The following is a 20,820-nucleotide window of genomic DNA, read 5'->3' as shown; positions in this document are numbered from 1 at the left end:
CCCAGTGAAGCTCCCGTTTTGGCTGGTGTCAGCAGCAGGCCTTTAGAAGCTGGTTGAGGATGTTGAGATGGTCTGAATTAGACATGTTAGATGATCAGTGATTTTTTAAGTGAACACCTACAGATCTGAACTCTTGAAATAAAGTGAAAAACAGCTGAATGCAGTAGAAGTCTTAAGTAAAGGTCTCTTGCTAGTCTATTGAATGTTGCTACATCACCGAATTCTTGTGGCGATGTTTCTGAGAGAAAGTGTTGTTTATTCAAAACTCAAAATGAATTGTCACCAGAACCATTTAAAGCTGTCAGTTATGCTTTTAAAGTAAAGGAAAAAAACAGTTCATACAGTTATGTTGTTAATGGACACGGAGAAGAAAAATAATAGATGTGTTGATACGTGTTAAGAAACAGTAACACATCTTAGAGGCTACACAGAAAATGTTTTAGGGGTGAGGCCTACCTACCACTTCTTTTATGTTTAGAACTGAAACAGATCTAGGAACTGGTCTCTCTGTTGGTCATTACTTTTCAAGGTTGGCAGAATATTTCAGCAGGATGCAAGATATGCAATTCAATTGGCAGTGGAAGACACAAGAGATAGGTGGAATGGTATGAGCATAATCTGAAAATGTCCCAAAATCAATTGCAGTGTTGGGTTAAAGTCCAGCAGAAAACTTCTGTATAAAAAAAACAAACAAACTTCTTTGTAAACAAGGCCAAGATTCACACAGGTCAAATAATAGAATAAATAGCATAACATTTGATTTGCATTCAAAACTGCAGCCTGTTCAACACAATGTGGTAAATAATTCCTGCCTGCCATAACCAGGACCTCAACTGAATTTGGTCTGGGGACATTCTGAATGGCCTCTCTTTCATTGGGCTCTGTCTGAATATAGCATTCAGCAGATATTACATGGTCTAGGAAAGTCAGAGAGTGACATTAAAAATCACATGTTTTCAGGTTTTGAGTTACAATAACATCATACAGGCATTGAAACACTTTCATGGAATGAAAATTCTGATCTATAGATGTAGAATAAACAACAATGTCAACAATGTATGTAAAACAACAGCAACCAATCAGTTGGGTGAGAACTGCTTCATCAGTAGTGTTTTTTAGACCAAACGGCATCACTGTAAACTCACACAGTCCACAGCAGGTAACAAATGCCATTTTCCCGATGCTGTCTGGCTTTACCCCCAGTTGCCCATAGCCACTTATTAAGCCCAGTGTTATAAAACACAAGCTCAAGACTCAAGGATGTTGCTTACTTATGGCATTGGATAACCTTCCAGATGTGCTTGCATTTAGCTTTTTTGGCACAAGGACTACTGGTAAAGACGGTGAAGGGGTTGAGGGACAGATAATGCCTTGTGCTAACATGCTGCCAACTTCCTTCTTTATGATTTATTTTCAGATAAACCAAATAGGGCCACTGTTTTAGATGCACTTTGTCGAAAGTGGAAATCTGATGTGCTACCATAGTGGTAAGAATAAGCCCTGTGAAGCAAACTGCCAGTCAACAGATAAGAAAGGACTGTGTGCGTATACGAGTATGCTTACATAAGAATGATTCATGTTTTTCTAGATAAAGTTGTGAAAGAAGCTCAAAGAATTGCTTAAATGAAGTCTGAGGTGGAGCAACACCTGCTACACAAACTGTCATGCACTTGTCCAGAACATCGCATCTAAATATTCAGAGACTGGTCAAAGTGGTTACAGTGACCTTTAAAGCTCTATAAAAAGTAATTTACAAGATCTAATTAATCTGTTTACTTGTTTATCTTCTGTTTTTTTACAGTTTTTTATAAATATTTTTAATGTATTCTGTTTGATCCACATTTTCAGTGGAAACAGCGGAATGGGAGAAGTAGTTAAGTTGAGGGATGAATTGATGGAACACGTTGCACACCTGAGCATTATGTGTGCAACATGGTTTGTTGACTTTGGTCAATAATTTATGAATAGTTATGACGAGAGGAGGATGGGTCCCCCTTGCAAGTCTTGAATTGAATTATTGAGTTTTGAGTTAAACTAGCCTTATGCAGGCATCAAGACACTTCTTCAAGGTGTCTGAAATGCTAATCTACAGATGATAAATAAACAACAATGTCACCAATGTAGATAAACAAAAGCAAACAATGAGTGGGGCAAGGACTGCTTCCATCAGCAGTGTTTATTAGAGCAAACAACATTCCTGTAAGCTCAAACAGTCCACAGCAGGTAACTAATCCAGGTGTGTCTTTGCATTGAGCTCCTTTGCCACAAGGACCACTGGTGAAGCCTATGAAGGGATTTATTTCTTTCAATCAATACCACAAATAAAGTCACCAAAAATATTTAAAGCTGATGTTCTCAGTCATGCTTTTAAAGCATAAAAAATATAAATGTAAAGTAAAAAAAGTTTATTTAATTCACACAGTTCTACCGTAAATGAAAAGAGAAAAAAGCAGAAACAATGGATGAGAGAAAAAAAGAGATGAAGTGTTAAGAAACAATGAATAATGGTTTTCTAAAAAAGTTGTGAAAGTCTGAGGTGGAGCAACACCTGCTATTTAAACTGTCCTGCATTTGTCGAGAGTATCGCATCCGTAGCCTCAGAGATTGGTCAAAGAGGTTCCAGTGACCTTTCAAGCTCTATACCAGGTAATTTACAACATCACATCAATCTCTTAACCTGTTTATCTTCTGAATATCTGATATTGACTAATACTGAGAGAACATCTTTAGATGCTTCATGTTTTTTTGCAAGATCACATTACCCTTCAGACAAATTTCAGTAATATGTTACACCATATATATATTAAATCTTTTTTTATTCTATTCGATGCACCTTTCCAGTTTTGCTACAATGTTGCTACACTGTTTAATAAAGAATCATATTATGCTTTTAGGGTTTTGTTGCTTTAAGAGAAAATGGGTGGTGGAAGCTCCAACGTGAATTCAGGCAACAGGACATGGAGCAGTGATGGGTCAGCCAGCACTGTGGCCAACGCAACAGGAAAGAAGCTGAGAATTTACTACCACAAAGAAAAGCTCCGTCTTGAAGACCTGCTGGATTCAAAGGCTGCCAAGAAGATCTTCAAACCTAAATCAGAGTTGAGCTTCATCGACCTGCCACCAAAGCAGCACCTTGAAGCCCCAACTGTGGAGCAAGGCTTTGCCAGTGTCTTTGTTGCAGAAGACGGTGAGGTTTACATTGAGACCATTGCTCTGAATTTTGAAGTACCACACGGCGCATGCTGCATTGTGACCGCCAGCAAAGAGGTCAAGTTTAGGAAGCCTGGTGGAGGGATGTGGGTGGATGAGAATGACCATGACCATAGTCCCTAGTGATCCAGAGTCTGGAAGCTGAGATGCTGGAGAGCTGAGAGAAAGATTGTCTTCGCTCTTCGCTATACTTTATATCTGCTGAATAAATGTTAAAGCAATTAAAATGTTAAAAAAAAACTTTCATTGTTCTGCTCTTCTTTTATTCAGTTGGTTTAACTAAAACTGCCTGTAAATCACTAAAAAACCTTACAAAAACAAACAACATAGTGACTATGATCGATGGTGAATACCCAAGTTTGTGTTCTCAAAACAGGAGAGGGCTGCTACACTCACACCTGGTTTCCATCCTCTTGACTAAAACATATGAATTTTCCAACAATCAAATTAAATGTTGTACAATTCTGCTTAGAATGTATATATAGACATTGTAATGTTTTAATATTGCATTTTAATTTATTGTTCAAAATAAAAAAGTCTGAATGCTTGTCTTCCGTGAATCATAAAGGATAGTGGAGTACATCAAGTAGACTTCAATTAAACAAATCTTAACCCTGGCCTTTATCCTAACTTTACCCCAAACCAAATATAATTCCTAACTCTCATCCTGACTCAATCCTACCCCTAGCCTTAACCCAAAACCTAATCCTAACCCTCAACCTGGCCCCTTAATCTCTGTCTAACCCAGTGAAGCTCCCGTTTTGGCTGGTGTCAGCAGCAGGCTTATAGAAGCTGGTTGAGGATGTTGAGATGGTCTGAATTAGACATGTTAGATTATCAGTGTTTTTTTTAGGTGAACACCTACAGATCTGAACTCTCGAAATAAAGTGAAAAACAGCTGAATTCAGCAGAAGTCTTCAGTAAAAGTTTCTTGCTAGTCCATTGAATGTTGCTACATCTTTGAATTGTTGTTGAGATGTTACAGAGGGAAAGTGTTGTTTATTCAAAACTCTAAATACATTGTCACCAGAACCATTTAAAGGTGTCAGTTATGCTTTTAAAGTAAAGAAAAAAATTAAACAGTTGTTAATGGACACGGAGAAAATATTATTAATAACAATAATAATAATGTGTTAAAAAAGATAAGTGTTAAGAAACAATAATTTATGAATAGCTGTGACGAGAGGAACACTTCTTCTAAATGCTAATCTACAAATGATAAATAAACAACAATGTCACCAATGTAGAAAAAAAAGCAAACAATCAGTGGGGTGAGGACTGCTTCCATCAGCAGTGTTTTTTAGAGCAAACAACATTCCTGTAAGCTCAAACAGTCCACAGCAGGTAACTAATGCCATTTTCTTGATGCTGCCTGGCTCTAACCTCAGTTGCCAATAGTGAATTTAAGCCTAGTGGGATGAAAACATATGAAGAAATTAATTTCTTTCATTCAAAACCCCAAATAAAGTGTCACCAAAAATATTTAAATAATTGATGTTCTCAGTCATGCTTTTAAAACAAATGTAAATGTAAAGCAAACAATGTTTTGTTTAGGAATTAGTTCAAATAGTTCTGCTGTAAACGAAAAGAGAAAAAAGCAGAAACAATGGATGAGAAAAAAAGAGATGACAGTGTTAAGAAACAATGAATAATGGTTTTCTAAAAATGTAAAAGTCTGAGGTGGAGAAACACCTGCTATTTAAACTGTCCTGCATTCATCAGGAGTCTCACATCTGCAACTTCAGAGATTGGTCAAAGGGGTTCCAGTGACCTTTCAAGCTCTATACCAGGTAATTTACAACATAACATCAATCTTTTAACCTGTTTATCTTCTGAATATCTGATATTGACTAAAACTGAGAGAACATCTTTAGATGCTTCATGTTCCTTTGCAAGGTCACACTGCCTTTCATGCAAATGTAATTATATTACACCTTTTATACACATGGACAACAATGTTAGTACACCTCGGTCAATGAAAGAAAAATCCACAATGGTCACAGAAATAACTTGAATCTGACAAAAGTAATAATAAATAAAAATGGGTCATTATCCTGTTGCAAGATCCATGACCTGCGACTGAGACCAAGTTTTCTGACACTGGGCAACACATTTCTCTCTAGACTCCCTTGATAGTCTTGAGATTTCATTGTACCCTGCACAGATTCATGACACCCTGGGCCAGATGCAGCAAAGCAGCCCCAGAACATAACAGAGCCTCCTCCATGTTTAACAGTAGGGACAGTTTTCTTTTCTTTATATGCTTCATTTTTCCGTCTGTGAACCTAGAGCTCACGTTCCATGTTCCAAAAAGTTCCATTTCTGTCTCTTCTGTCCACAGGACATTCTCCCAGAGGCTTTGGGGCTTGTCAGCATGTAGTTTGTAAAATTCCAGTCTGGCTTTTTTATGATTTGTTTTCAACAATGGTGTCTTCTTTGGTCATATGTCATGATGTCCACTTCGGCGCAAACAATGAAGGATGGTTCAATGTGACACTACTGTTTCTTGAACTTGAAGTTCACCTTTAATCTCTTTAGACGTTTTTCTGGGCTCGTTTGTTACCATTCATATTATCTGTCTCTTTGATTTGTCATCAATTTTCTTCCTGCAGCCACATCCAGGAGGTTGGCTACAGTTCCATGGATCTTTCTGAATAATATGTGCAACTGTAGTCACAGAAACATCAAGCTGCTTGGAGATGGTCTTATAACCTTTACCTTTAACACACTTGTCTATAATTTTCTTTCTAATCTGAGACAATGCTTTTCTTCGCTTCCTCTGGTCCATATTGAGTGTGGTACACACCATACTCACCAAACAGCACAGTGACTACCTGTAGCCCTATATATAGACCCACTGACTGATTACAGGATTGTAGACACCTGTGATGCTAATTAGTGGACACAGCTTGATTTAACATTTTCCTTTTGGTCACATTATTTTCAATGGCACCATCATTTTTTATCAGGCCTGTTTAATGAGTTTACTTTTTAAAATAATTTTGTTGAAGCAATGGTTCAAAATCAATGTCAAATTTTCTTTTGTTCGTTTTTATGGAATTTTTATTTATTATTACTTTTGTCAGATTCAAGTTATTTCTGTGACCATTGTGGGTTTTCTTTCATTAACCGAGGGGTACCAACAATTTTGTCCATGTGTATATATTTTTAATCTTATTTTAGTCTATTCTATCCACCTTTCCAGTTTTGCTACAATGTTTCTACACTGTTTAATAAAAAAATCATTTTATGCTTTTAGGTTCTTGTTGCTTTGAGAAAAATGGGTGGTGGAAGATCCAATGTGAATTCTGGCAACAGGACATGGAGCAGTGATGGGTCAGCCAGCACTGTGGCCAACGCAACAGGAAAGAAGCTGAGAATTTACTACCACAAAGAAAAGCTGTATCTCAGAAAGACCTGCTGGATTCAAAGGCTGCCAAGAAGATCTTCAAACCTAAATCAGAGTTGAGCTTCATCGACCTGCCACCAAAGCAGCACCTTAAAGCACCAACTGTGGAGCAAGGCTTTGCCAGCGTCTTTGTTGCAGAAGATGGTGATGTTTACGTTGAGACCATCGCCCTGAATTTTGAAATACCGCATGGCGCATGCTGCATTGTGACCGCCAGCAAAGAGGTCAAGTTCAGGAAGCCTGGTGGAGGGATGTGGGTGGATGAGAATGACCACGACCATAGCCCCTAATGATCCAGAGTCTGGAAGCTGAGCTACTGGAGAGCTGAGAGAAAGATTGTCTTCGCTCTTTGCTATACTTTATAGTCAGTGTAAAATCTGCTGAATAAATGTTAAAGCAATTAAAATGTTAAAAAATAAATAAATAAATCTCAAATAAAACTAAAACTTTCATTGTTCTGCTCTTCTTTTATTCAGTTGGTTTAACTAAAACTGCCTGTAAATCACAAAAAAAAACAAAACAAAAACAAACAACATAGTGACTATGATCGATAATGAATACCCAAGTTTGTGTTCTCAAAACAGGAGAGGGCTGCTACACTCACACCTGGTTGCCATCCTCTTGACTAAAACATATGAATTTTCCAACAATCAAATTAAATGTTGTACAATTCTGCTTAGAATGTATATATAGACATTGTAATGTTTTGATATTTTATTTTATGTTATTGTTCAAAATAAAAAAGTCTGAATGCTTGTCTTCCATGAATCACAAAGGATAGTGGAGTACATCAAGTAGACTTCAATTAAACAAATCTTAACCCTGGCCCTTATCCTAACTTTACCCTAAACCAAATCCAATTCCTAACTCTCATCCTGACTCAATCCTACCCCTAACCTTAACCCAAAACCTAATCCTAACCCTCAACCTGGCCCCTTAATCTCTGTCTAACCCAGTGAAGCTCCCGTTTTGGCTGGTGTCAGCAGCAGGCTTATAGAAGCTGGTTGAGGATGTTGAGATGGTCTGAATTAGACATTGTAGATTATCAGTGTTTTTTTTAGGTGAACACCTACAGATCTGAACTCTCGAAATAAAGTGAAAAACAGCTGAATTCAGTAGAAGTCTTCAGTAAAAGTCTCTTGCTAGTCCATTGAATGTTGCTACATCTTTGAATTGTTGTTGAGATGTTACAGAGGGAGTGTTGTTTATTCAAAACTCAAAATGAATTGTCACCAGAACCATTTAAAGCTGTCAGTTATGCTTTTAAAGTAAAGAAAAAAACAGTTCATAAAGTTATGTTGTTAATGGACACGGAGAAGAAAAATAATAGATGTGTTAAAAATATACTTGTTAAGAAACAGTAACACATCTTAGAGGCTACACAGAAAATGTTTTAGGGGTGAGGCCTACCTACCACTTCTTTTATGTTTAGAACTGAAACAGATCTAGGAACTGGTCTCTCTGTTGGTCATTACTTTTCAAGGTTGGCAGAATATTTCAGCAGGATGCAAGATATGCAATTCAATTGGCAGTGGAAGACACAAGAGATAGGTGGAATGGTATGAGCATAATCTGAAAATGTCCCAAAATCAATTGCAGTGTTGGGTTAAAGTCCAGCAGAAAACTTCTGTATAAAAAAAAACAAACAAACTTCTTTGTAAACAAGGCCAAGATTCACACAGGTCAAATAATAGAATAAATAGCATAACATTTGATTTGCATTCAAAACTGCAGCCTGTTCAACACAATGTGGTTAATAATACCTGCCTGCCATAACCAGGACCTCAACTGAATTTGGTCTGGGGACATTCTGAATGGCCTCCCTTTCATTGGGCTCTGTCTGAATATAGCATTCAGCAGATGTTACATGGTCTAGGAAAGTCAGAGAGTGACATTAAAAATCACATGTTTTCAGGTTTTGAGTTACAATAACATCATACAGGCATTGAAACACTTTCATGGAATGAAAATTCTGATCTATAGAAGCAAACTGTCAGTCAACAGATAAGAAAGAACTGTGTGTGTATACGAGTATGCTTACATAAGAATGATTCATGTTTTTCTAGATAAAGTTGTGAAAGAAGCTCAAAGAATTGCATAAATGAAGTCTGAGGTGGAGCAACACCTGGTACACAAACTGTCCTGCACTTGTCCAGAGCATCCCATCTAAATATTCAGAGACTGGTCAAAGTGGTTACAGTGACCTTTAAAGCTCTAAAAAAAGTAATTTACAACATCTAATTAACCTAATCTGTTTACCTTTTAACTCTACTCTTAAGTTTGTTGCACTTTTTGCATGTATAGTTTTATTGTATTTTGTTTTATCCACATGGGAAAGTAACTAATCTGAGGAATTAATTGATGGAACACGTTGCACACCTGAGCATTAGGTGTGCAACATGGTTTGTTGACTTTTGTCAATAATTATGAATAGTTATGACGAGAGGAGGGTGGGTCCCCCTTGCGATTCTTGGTTTCTTGGAAGAGAAGGGTCACCATTTGAAGACAGCAAGACACTCTATAGTTAAGACACTTAAGCAAAGTTTGTTATACCACTTTGGTGCCTGGACAGAAAAAAGCCTGTATGCTTCTCTTCTGTAGATTATTAATAGTTAATAATTGAAACTCAAAGGGCTTTCGGTACAGATCAGGTTTTTACCATTGCCATCAAGTATGAAGGGGCTGGTCCATTTTTATTCTTGTTTGAAAATACATCTTTGATTTGATTGAATTATGATACCAAAGAAATACTAAAACAGTAAATCAGTAAATTTGTTAAACTTAATAAATAAACTAACAGAGTATTGGTAATGCATCAAGAGCATATCAGTGCAGTAGCAATGAATTACTGACATTAAGTAGATTTACTTTTGATCTGATACATCAAGCAGACTCAATATCCTAACCCAGTCTAACCCACAACCTAAATTGGGCTAACCTTAATCCTAACCCTAACCACAACCCAAAACCTAACCCTCATCCTCATCTTGACCCTAACCCTGTCCCTATTCATAACCCTCATCCTGGCAAAATGAACTGAAGAACAACTGAATTCCTCAGGTCTTCAGTGAATGTCTAGTGCTAATCTACTGAATGTTCAGATGCTGCTACATCAATATTAATGATGTTACTGAGAGTCTGATATGTGTTTAGTTTATTAAAATCTCAGAAACTAAAACTATTTAAAGCTGATGTTCTCAGTTATATTTAAGTGAAAATGTTTTGTTTAAAATTGTTTTCATAAAGTTTTGTTGTAAATGAAAAAAGAAAAAGCAGAAACAATGAATGAGATGAAAGATGATGTGTTAAGAAGCAATGAATCATGTTTTTTTTTAGAGAACATTTTGAAAGACATTTAAAGCATTGCTCAAATTAAGTCTGAGGTGAAGCAACACCTGTTGCATAAACTGTCCTGCACTTCAGCTTCAGAGACCGGTCAGAGGGGTTACAAAGACCTTTTAAGCTCAATATCAGGTAATTTACTATTATTTATCTAATTAATCCAACCTGTTTACCTGTTTATCTTCTTAATAACTGATTTTGCTCAATACAGTGTAGCTGATTAGAGAAGTCTATGCTTCATGTTTCTGTACAAGGACACTCCCTTCATTTAAGTTGAATAAAAATGTATTCACAGAATAGTTAATCCCATAATACCCATATAAATGTATGAACTTGATGTATGAACAACAATGTAGCTACATGGTTTTAAAAAATCACTATGCTTTTAGGTTGTTGGCTTGTTGCTTTGAGAAAAAATGGGTGGTGCAAGCTCCAACGTGAATTCAGGCAACTGTAAATGCCTTAGTGATGGATCAGCCAGCACTGTGGCCAACGCAACAGGAAAGAAGCTGAGAATTTACTACCACAAAGAAAAGCTCCGTCTTGAAGACCTGCTGGATTCAAAGGCTGCCAAGAAGATCTTCAAACCTAAATCAGAGTTGAGCTTCATCGACCTGCCACCAAAGCAGCACCTTGAAGCCCCAACTGTGGAGCAAGGCTTTGCCAGCGTCTTTGTTGCAGAAGATGGTGATGTTTACGTTGAGACAATCTCTCTGAATTTTGAAGTACCGCACGGCGCATGCTGCATTGTGACCGCTGGCAAAGAGGTCAAGTTCAGGAAGCCTGATGGAGGGATGTGGGTGGATGAGAATGACCATGACCATAGTCCCTAATGATCCAGAGTCTGGAAGCTGAGATGCTGGAGAGCTGAGAGAAAGATTGCCTTCGCTCTTCATGATACTTCATAGTCAGTGCAAAATCTGCTGAATAAATGTTAAAGCAACTGATTGCTTTTTCTCAAAAATAAACAAATAAATTATAAATATTTAAGCTTTCATTCTTCTGCTCTTCTTTTATTCAGTTAGTTAACACTGCTTGTAAATCACTTTACTAAAGCATCTCATTTTTTTCAACAAACAAATTGAAATGCTGGATAATTTTGCTTAATATTTATATGTAGAAACTGTTTTTTTTTAAATGTTTTATCTATGTGCCTAATTTGGATCCATTTACGTCCATTTACATTTTAGGGCTTGTATGCTCTTGTCACTGACTGCAGTCAAATCCTTACAGCAAGGTCTTCCCTTTAGAGAGATAGGGAAGAGACAATAGAGACAGTTAATATATGATTTAGAAAAATGAACCAATGATTTTTGGAGGCTGAACCTCGATAATGATATGCTGAGCACCACCCTTTACAGGTGCTCTTAAACACTTACAAAATACTAAAAAAAGGAGTGTGCACGCATGTCCATGGATAAAGGATTTGGGTCAAGCCGAGGCATACTTAAAGCTGGAAAAACTCTTATTTGTATAGCGCTTTTTACAACTGTTGTCGTCATATATATATATATATATATATATATATATATATATATATATATATATATATATATATATATAAAATGACAATGGGGATGATGGGGATGACAAATCAATGTTGTGAAATAAAGTTGTGAAAGAAGGGCAAAAAAAAAAATAATTCCAACAAAGTCAGCAGTGAAGCAACACCCACTATATAAACTGTCCTGCAGGCATCCAAAGCAGTACACCACATCAGAGGGGGTTATAGTGACCAATTAAGCTCTACACAAGGTAAATTATTAATTACCATCACAGGGTAAAGGATCTGATCTGTTTACCTGTTTATCTTCTACATAGCTGATATTTCTTCACACATTGTGTAGCGAAATAGAAAATGTTTAAAAAAGCTTCATGTTTCTATCATACCGGTCAAATTACTTTTTTTTACTAAAATTAACTCAACCTTTGTACAAAGAAATGTTTATTGCACTGCTGAGACATTTACTGCAGTTTTTATCTGAGTATTATAATCATCAGGGTAGCTGACCTGTGTGAAAACGAGCACTTTGATTTCAGATTCTGGTTAGCTTTATTGAGAGAAGATGGGCGGCTCTGCAAGCATCCACTCAGTGGGCAACGTTGGAATCAGTAGCAGTGTACGCTGTGAATGTGGAAGGGTCGTCAGCATTAGAACAAATAACGTGACATTTTCCAGTGTAGGCAATGCTGGACCAAGGAGCACTGTGGCCAACGCATCAGGAAAGAAGCTGAGAGTTTTCTACCACAAACAGAAGATCAAGCTTGAAGACCTGCTGCAGAGATCCAATTCAGACCCCTCCAAGATGGTCTTCAAACCCAATACCGGGATGGAATTTGTTGACCTGCCATTATACAATCACTTTGAAGTTATTGGTCTGGAGAAAGGCTTGGCCAGCATCTTTTTTATAGAAAGACGACGTGGTGAAGCTTTTGGAGAGACCATCTCCCTGAATTATGAGCTTCCCCACGGCTGCATTGTGACGGCTAACAAGGAGATCAAGATCCGGAAGAGTGGTGCAGGGGTCTGGATCGATGAGGATGGTGAAGACCATTACATATAATGATCTAAAATCTGGAAGCTGAAATGCTTATGAGCTGAGTTATATTTCAGATGATGATTGTATTTTTTTGCAGTTGCACTGCATAGACAAACAAAAAGCTTGATGTTAATTCTTTTAGAAATTATCTCTTTACCTTTTGGTGCAATGGATTGTTTTAATCCAGAATAAAAATAAATATTTTACTTCATTCATTGTTTGCCAATCTTTTTTTCGCTATTATTATACTAATATTGAATTGTATGTACATGACATGACTGTAGTATGGAGTTCACAGGAATTTTATAAGATTCTATGACATATAATTTTTTGTTTCCGTCATGCCATTGTGTTATATAAATGTACAATTCATTCTTAAGCTTCAAGATGATTCATTTCAATTGAGCTATTTAGAATCTGTGGCCAAATTCAGAAAACTGTCTGATGAAAAAAAAAATGTTTAGACATGCATTATTTCTTGACCTTGTGCCTAATAAAAAATAGATATTATATTAGATCAAAAAGCACTGTTGGTGTCTATACGAAAACAATTCACAATTCACTCTTGTTTATTTCAGTATCGGAAAATTAAAAATGTTATTTTGCATTGTTTCTGATAAGCTGGGAAATGCTGGTAAGAGTAGGAATAATGAAGTATGAATATTTTTCTACTACTGATTATTATGTTTATGTTGTTTTATTATTATATTAAGCTCCTTTTATTATTATTTATAATAATAATAAATATTATTATTAAAAATATTAGAATAAAAATATTATTATTATTTATTATTTGATTATTATTATTCTATTAAGCTTTTTGTTAAAATTATGTAACTTTTCTAATAATAAAACATTTATTTTATGTTTTCAGGTCATATGCGCATGATCATATGGTGTAATATAAAGGCTAAAGAAAGTGTATAATTTGTTGCAGTTCAACATCTCTAAGGGCAGCACAGAAATGTCATTAGTCTAAATATATGTCCTGTACTTAAAAGCCATGTATAAATAAATAGTTAAAAAAAGAAATGTGATATAGAATAAAAAATGAATAACAGTAAAACAAAGATGCAAGGGTTGCAAGGTTTTATTGTTTTTTGTTTAAAAAAAAAAAGAATGATTACCAGTTTGATTAATCAATGTAATGATTGTGAAGATGAAGTGCAACTGCAAACAATAAAATCTAACTTAAGTATCATTAAGACTGAAGATAATCATTCTCTCAGCTCCCTAAAACCTTAGCCTCCAGACTCTGGATCACTTAGGGCTATGGTCATGACCAGCCTCATCGATCCAGATCCCTCCATCAGGTTTCCTGAACTTGACCTCTTTGCTGGTGGTCACAATGCAGCATGCGCCGTGTGGTACTTCAAAATTCAGGGCGATGGTCTCGACGTAAACATCACCATCTTCTGCAACAAGGATGCTGGCAAAGCCTTCCTCCAGAACTGGAGATTCAAGGTGCAGGCTTGGTGGCAGGTCGATAAAGGGCATCTCTGCTTTAGGTTTGAAGACCTTCTTGGTGGAATCCAGCAGGTCTTCAATCTTGAGCTTTTCTTTGTGGTAGAAGATTCTCAGTTTCTTTCCTGTTGCGTTGGCCACAGTGCTGGCTGATCCTTCACCGCTGGAGAATGACATGGGATCTTTGACAACAACACATGAGCCTCCTGAAATAATAACAGCCTTCCCATCTTGCACGTGCATGATGCTACTTGTACCACCCATCTTCTGTCAAAGCAACAAGAACCAGACATTAAAGGAATAGTTTTTCAACAACAGTACAGATACATCAGTGTGTTCAATGTTCAAAACATTTCTAGCTACAATATACAACACAGATTTCTCATGAAAGTGCAGAATTTAAAATGTAGTAAGAACTGATTAATACTAAGTGCAAAATAAATGACACCGTAAAATGGTTTATCAGTTTGAACTAAAAAAAATAGGGTGAGTTAAAGTGTTTTGAGGTTTAAATTGAAGTAAAACATGTATTTTATTCATTTAATGAACCTATTTAGCGTTTATGTTGCTACTTTCTAGGTTTTAAAAAGAGTATTTTTTATATTCTGCACTTCAAATTGTTAAGTATTAGTTTATAAATGCACATCTGGACATCTGGAGTAATACATATCAATAACATCTGTAGTTAAAACAGCAACACAAAAATTAGGCCCACAGAAGCACTTTTAGACATATTCTCTTATTGGCTTCACTGCATTAATAACTATCAGCTATTCAGGAGTTAAACAGGTGAACAGATCAGATCCATTAGATGTTGTAAAATACCTGGTACAGACCTTGAAAGGCCACTGTAACCCGTCTGACCGGTCTCTGAAGCTGAAAATGTGATGCTCTGGACGAGTGCAGGCGGTTTATATAGTAGGTGTTGCTCCTCCTCAGACTTCATTACATCAATTCTTTGAGCTTCTTTCACAACCTTCTTCAGAAAAACACGATTCATCATTGCAAATGCATTTTTGTTATTTTACACACAATATTGACAAAAGTATTGGGGACATAAACGTTTTTATGGAAGAAATGTCTTAGCTTCTTTTCTGTAGCATTGGCCACAGTGCGTTGTGATTTATCTCCAGTGGAGAATTAGATGTACCCTGTTGGTACACCAATGATGTGGCATAAATAGTGTTAAACTGTTATTACAAATATTACAAATGATCTGAAAAAATAATCTAATCAATGCTCTGCTCTGACTGACCATCTGGTTTAGGAAGCATGACCAGCCTGACCAAGCCTTTTAACCAACATGGCCATCTTGAGAAAGCCATTGGATCAGTTTGATCAACTTCCAGTTAATTTTCAAAAATTTACAAAAATACATTTTTAAAGTTCAGAATTGATAATCCTACGACATATGTGTTGTATCTGTGAAGATATTGTGTTGTATCTGTGAAGATATTGTGTTGTATGAATGTGCAATTCAGTCTTGAGCTTCATGATTATTAAAAGCAATTTCAATTGTGCTATTTAGAATCTGAGGCCGGATTCAGAAATGTGTATGTGATGAAAGAAATTCATTTTAGACATGCCTTTTTTCTTGACTTCATGCCTATGAAAAAAATAAGATATTTATATTCTGTAGAAATTGTAAAAATTTTCAGATTGTATTTCTTAATTTTTCACTTTTAAAAATAAATTATATGCTCAGAAACTCTCTTTTTAACATATTTTCAACATTACAATAGCCTCATGCTTGTCTGTGTAGTATAAAAGTGTATGAGTTCAATAGATGAGCCTCTAAAATTATCAGTTCACTCTTGTTTACTAAACAGGTTTGAAGGCTTAGTTTTATTCTGATTGTCATCCATTTTCTTCTCCACTGCAAATGTTTAACTCAATATTAGAAAAGTACAAATTGTTTATGATAAGCAGTGAACTGCAGCTTGAAAGACTGTTACAATTGACCTAAACAAGAAAACAATCCAGAGTGTCTTAAGAAGATCTTAAGAAATCTTAAAAAAAATTAAGGATTTAAGGTTTTTGAAGAACAGTTTTTAAGAACATTCTTATGAACTGTTTACTCTTTATTTTAAGAGCCTCTACGTGTTTTCTTAGGAAAGCTTTTAGATATTTTTATTTTCTCCCACTGATTATTATATTAATGTTATTATACTACTGTTTTTCTCTCTTTCACAATCATAATCAGATCAGTGTTAGATCAATAAAGTCCCAATTCATTTTCCAAGTATTTCATTTTTCTAATAACAAAACATTTATTCTACATTTTCAGGTCATATGCACATGATAGTTTGGTGTAATATAAAGATTAAAAATAAGTGTACAGTTTCTTGCAGTTCAACATCTGGAAGGGCAGCAAAGAAAGGTGAGTAGTGTAGATTTAGATTGATGAAATGGACAGCTCTATCAGCTTAAATTAACTACACAAACTATACTTACGCTGTATTTATATTATTGTATACATCTAAAGATAAGATTTGCAATAAAACAATGAACGACAAACAGTGAAACAAAGTTGCAATGTTTATTTTTTCTTGAAAAAAAATGATTAACATGTTAATTTAATTAATCAATGTAATGATCGTGTTTGTAGATGAAGTGCAACTGCAAACAATAAAATCTAACTTAAGTATCAATCTGAAGACAATCATTCTCTCAGCTCCCTAAAACCTTAGCCTCCAGACTCTGGATCACTTAGGGCTATGGTCATGACCAGCCTCATCGATCCAGATCCCTCCATCAGGTTTCCTGAACTTAACCTCTTTGCTGGCGGTCACAATGCAGCATGCGCCGTGTGGTACTTCAAAATTCAGGGCGATGGTTTCAACGTAAACCTCACCATCTTCTGGATCTGCAACAAAGATGCTGGCAAAGCCTTCCTCCAGAACTGGAGATTTAAGGTGCAGGCTTGGTGGCAGGTCGATAAAGGGCATCTCTGCTTTAGGTTTGAAGACCTTCTTGGTGGAATCCAGCAGGTCTTCAAGTTTGAGCTTTTCTTTGTGGTAGAAGATCCTCAGTTTCTTTCCTGTTGCGTTGGCCACAGTGCTGGCTGATCCTTCACCGCTGGAGAATGACCTGTACTCTCTAATGTTAACATATGAGCCTCCTGAAACATAAATTCCAGTCCCATCCTGCATGTCCATGATACTAATTCTACTACCCATCTTCTGTCAAAGCAACAAGAACCAGAAATTAAATGAATAGTTTTTCAACTTTTCAGTTTTAAAGAACTGATTAATACTAAGTGTAAAATAAATGACACCGTAAAATGGTTTATCAGTTCCAAGTAAAGAAATTAGGGTGAGTTGGAAGTGTTTTGAGGTTTAAATTGAAGTAAAACATGTATTTTATTCATTTAATGAACCTATTCAGCGTTTATGTTGTTACTTTCTAGGTTTTAAAAAGAGTAACATTTTAAAAAAATATTTAACACATGCTGTACTTCAAATTGTTAGTTATTAGTTTCTAAATGCACAATTAACATCTGGAGTAATACATATCAATAACATCTGGAGTTAAAACAACAACACAAAAATTAGGCCCACAGAAGCACTTTTAGACATATTCTCTTATTGGCTTCACTGCATTAATAACTATCAGCTATTCAGGAGTTAAACAGGTGAACAGATCAGATCCATTAGATGTTGTAAAATACCTGGTACAGACCTTGAAAGGCCACTGTAACCCGTCTGACCGGTCTCTGAAGCTGAAAATGTGATGCTCTGGACGAGTGCAGGCGGTTTATATAGTAGGTGTTGCTCCTCCTCAGACTTCATTACATCAATTCTTTGAGCTTCTTTCACAACCTTCTTCAGAAAAACACGATTCATCATTGCAAATGCATTTTTGTTATTTTATACAGAATATTGACAAAAGTATTGGGGACATAAAAGTGTGTGTTTTGAATTTAAAGATCTTCTTTGTGATATCTGAATCCAACAGCTTTTTTATGGAAGAAATGTCCTAGCTTCTTTTCTGTAGCATTGGCCACAGTGCTTTGTGCTTTATCTCCAGTGGAGAATTAGATGTACCCTGTTGGTACACCAATGACGTGGCATAAATAGTGTTAAACTGTTCTGAGATCAGTTTGAAATGCCTTTAGGAACAGGGCTGCTGTAATTCTGAGTTTGGCCACAGGGGGTAGCACAGTTATTTACACTCTAAACAAGCCAAAGTAATTGATGCTAGTATTACTAATGATCTGATAAATGAATCTGATCAATACGCTGCTCTGACTGACCATCTGGTTTAGGAAGCATGACCAGCCTGACCAAGCCTTTTAGCCAACATGGCCATCTTGAGAAAGCCATTGGATCAGTTTGATCAACTTCCAGTTAATTTCCAATATTTACAAAAATAAATTTTTAAAGGTTCAGAAATGATAATCCTATGACGTGTTGTTTCTGTGAAGATATTGTGTTGTATGAATGTGCAATTCAGTCTTGAGCTTCATGATTATTAAAAGCAATTTCAATTAAGCTATTTAGAATCTGGGGCTGGATTCAGAAATGTGTGTGATGAAAGAAATTTGTTTTATACATGCCTTTTTTCTTGACTTCTTGACTATGAAAAAAAAAATAAGATACATTTGTATTCTTTAAAAATCGTAAGAATTATCTAATTGTATTTCTTAAATTTCCACTTAAAAAAATAAATAATATTGTCAAAAACATTTTTTTAAATTTGCATTGTTTATGATAAGGGGTGAACTACAGCATGAAAGACTATGTTACAATTGACCTAAACAAGAAAACAATCCCTGTTGTCTTAAGAAGATCTTAAGAAAATAATTAAAATGTTCTTTAAAAAAAAAGGTTCTTTAAAAACGTTCTTTAAAAATTGAGGACTTAAGGTTTTTAAAGAATAGTTTTAAGAACATTCTAATGAACTGTTTACTTTTTTATTTTAAGAGCCTCTACTTGTTTTCTTAGGATAGCTTTTTATTTTCTCTCACTGATTGTTAAATTATTATGCTATCAGTTTTTTCTCCCTCACAATCATAATCAGATCAGTGTTAGATCAATAAAGTCCCAATTCATTTTCCAAGTATTTTATTTTTCTAATAAAACATTTATTTTACGTTTTCAGGTCATATGCACATGATAGTTTGGTGTAATATAAAGGTTAAAAATAAGTGTACAGTTTCTTGCAGTTCAACATCTGGAAGGGCAGCAAAGAAAGGTGAGTAGTGTAGATTTAGATTGATGAAATTGACGAACAGCTCTATCAGCTTAAATTAACTACACAAACTATACTTACGCTGTATTTATATTATTGTAGACATCTAAAGATAAGATTTGCAATAAAACAAAGAACGATGAACAGTGAAACAAAGTTGCAATGTTTATTATTTCTTGAAAAAGAATAATGATTAAACAGTTTAATTTAATTAATCAATGTAATGATCATGTTTGTAGATGAAGTGCAACTGCAAACAATAAAATGTAACTTAAGTATCATTAAGACTGAAGACAATCATTCTCTCAGCTCCCTAAAACCTTAGCCTCCAGACTCTGGATCACTTAGGGCTATGGTCATTGCCATCCTCATCGATCCAGATCCCTCCATCAGGTTTCCTGAACTTAACCTCTTTGCTGGCGGTCACAATGCAGCATGCGCCGTGTGGTACTTCAAAATTCAGAGCGATGGTCTCAACGTAAACCTCACCATCTTCTGGATCTGCAACAAAGATGCTGGCAAAGCCTTCCTCCAGAACTGGAGATTTAAGGTGCAGGCTTGGTGGCAGGTCGATAAAGGGCATCTCTGCTTTAGGTTTGAAGACCTTCTTGGTGGAATCCAGCAGGTCTTCAAATTTGAGCTTTTCTTTGTGGTAGAAGATCCTCAGTTTCTTTCCTGTTGCGTTGGCCACAGTGCTGGCTGATCCTTCACCGCTGGAGAATGACCTGTACTCTCTGATGTTAACACATGAGCCTCCTGAAACATAAATTCCAGTCCCATCCTGCATGTCCATGATACTAATTCTACTACCCATCTTCTGTCAAAGCAACAAGAACCAGAAATTAAATGAATAGTTTTTCAACTTTTCAGTTTTAAAGAACTGATTAATACTAAGTGTAAAATAAATGACACTGTAAAATGGTTTATCAGTTCCAAGTAAAGAAATTAGGGTGAGTTGGAAGTGTTTTGAGGTTTAAATTGAAGTAAAACATGTATTTTATTCATTTAATGAACCTATTCAGTGTTTATGTTGTTACTTTCTAGGTTTTAAAAAGAGTAACATTTTTTAAAAATATTTAACACATGCTGTACTTCAAATTGTTAGCTATTAGTTTCTAAATGCACAATTAACATCTGGAGTAATACATATCAATAACATCTGGAGTTAAAACAGCAACACAAAAATTAGGCCCACAGAAGCACTTTTAGACATATTCTCTTATTGGCTTCACTGCATTAATAACTATCAGCTATTCAGGAGTTAAACAGGTGAACAGATCAGATCCATTAGATGTTGTAAAATACCTGGTACAGACCTTGAAAGGCCACTGTAACCCGTCTGACCGGTCTCTGAAGCTGAAAATGTGATGCTCTGGACGAGTGCAGGCGGTTTATATAGCAGGTGTTGCTCCTCCTCAGACTTCATTACATCAATTCTTTGAGCTTCTTTCACAACCTTCTTCAGAAAAACATGATTCATCATTGCAAATGCATTTTTGTTATTTTATACAGAATATTGACAAAAGTATTGGGGACATAAAAGTGTGTGTTTTGAATTTAAAGATCTTCTTTGTGATATCTGAATCCAACAGCTCTTTTTTATGGAAGAAATGTCCTAGCTTCTTTTCTGTAGCATTGGCCACAGTGCTTTGTGCTTTATCT

The 20,820-nt window shown here is 35.7% G+C and overlaps 4 long non-coding RNA genes across 4 annotated transcripts; all 4 read left to right on the top strand.

The window, feature by feature from the left end:
- Positions 1-2,570: 2,570 nt before the first annotated feature.
- LOC140546412 (uncharacterized) lies at positions 2,571-3,450 on the top strand. The gene is made up of 2 exons (XR_011978333.1): positions 2,571-2,646; positions 2,895-3,450. It is a non-coding gene; the product is annotated as an uncharacterized lncRNA (long non-coding RNA).
- Positions 3,451-4,929: 1,479 nt separating this feature from the next.
- Positions 4,930-7,065, top strand: LOC140546423 (uncharacterized). The gene is made up of 2 exons (XR_011978345.1): positions 4,930-5,000; positions 6,470-7,065. It is a non-coding gene; the product is annotated as an uncharacterized lncRNA (long non-coding RNA).
- A 2,909-nt stretch (positions 7,066-9,974) lies between these two features.
- Positions 9,975-10,951, top strand: LOC140546418 (uncharacterized). The gene is made up of 2 exons (XR_011978339.1): positions 9,975-10,093; positions 10,351-10,951. It is a non-coding gene; the product is annotated as an uncharacterized lncRNA (long non-coding RNA).
- Positions 10,952-11,618: 667 nt separating this feature from the next.
- On the top strand, positions 11,619-12,712 carry LOC140546414 (uncharacterized). The gene is made up of 2 exons (XR_011978335.1): positions 11,619-11,716; positions 12,002-12,712. It is a non-coding gene; the product is annotated as an uncharacterized lncRNA (long non-coding RNA).
- The last annotated feature ends 8,108 nt before the right edge of the window (positions 12,713-20,820 follow it).

Source organism: Salminus brasiliensis, chromosome 24, assembly GCF_030463535.1.
Source record: "Salminus brasiliensis chromosome 24, fSalBra1.hap2, whole genome shotgun sequence".
In the NCBI taxonomy this organism is placed as follows: Eukaryota; Metazoa; Chordata; class Actinopteri; order Characiformes; family Bryconidae; genus Salminus; species Salminus brasiliensis.
This window is presented reverse-complemented; position numbering and strand designations above follow the sequence as displayed.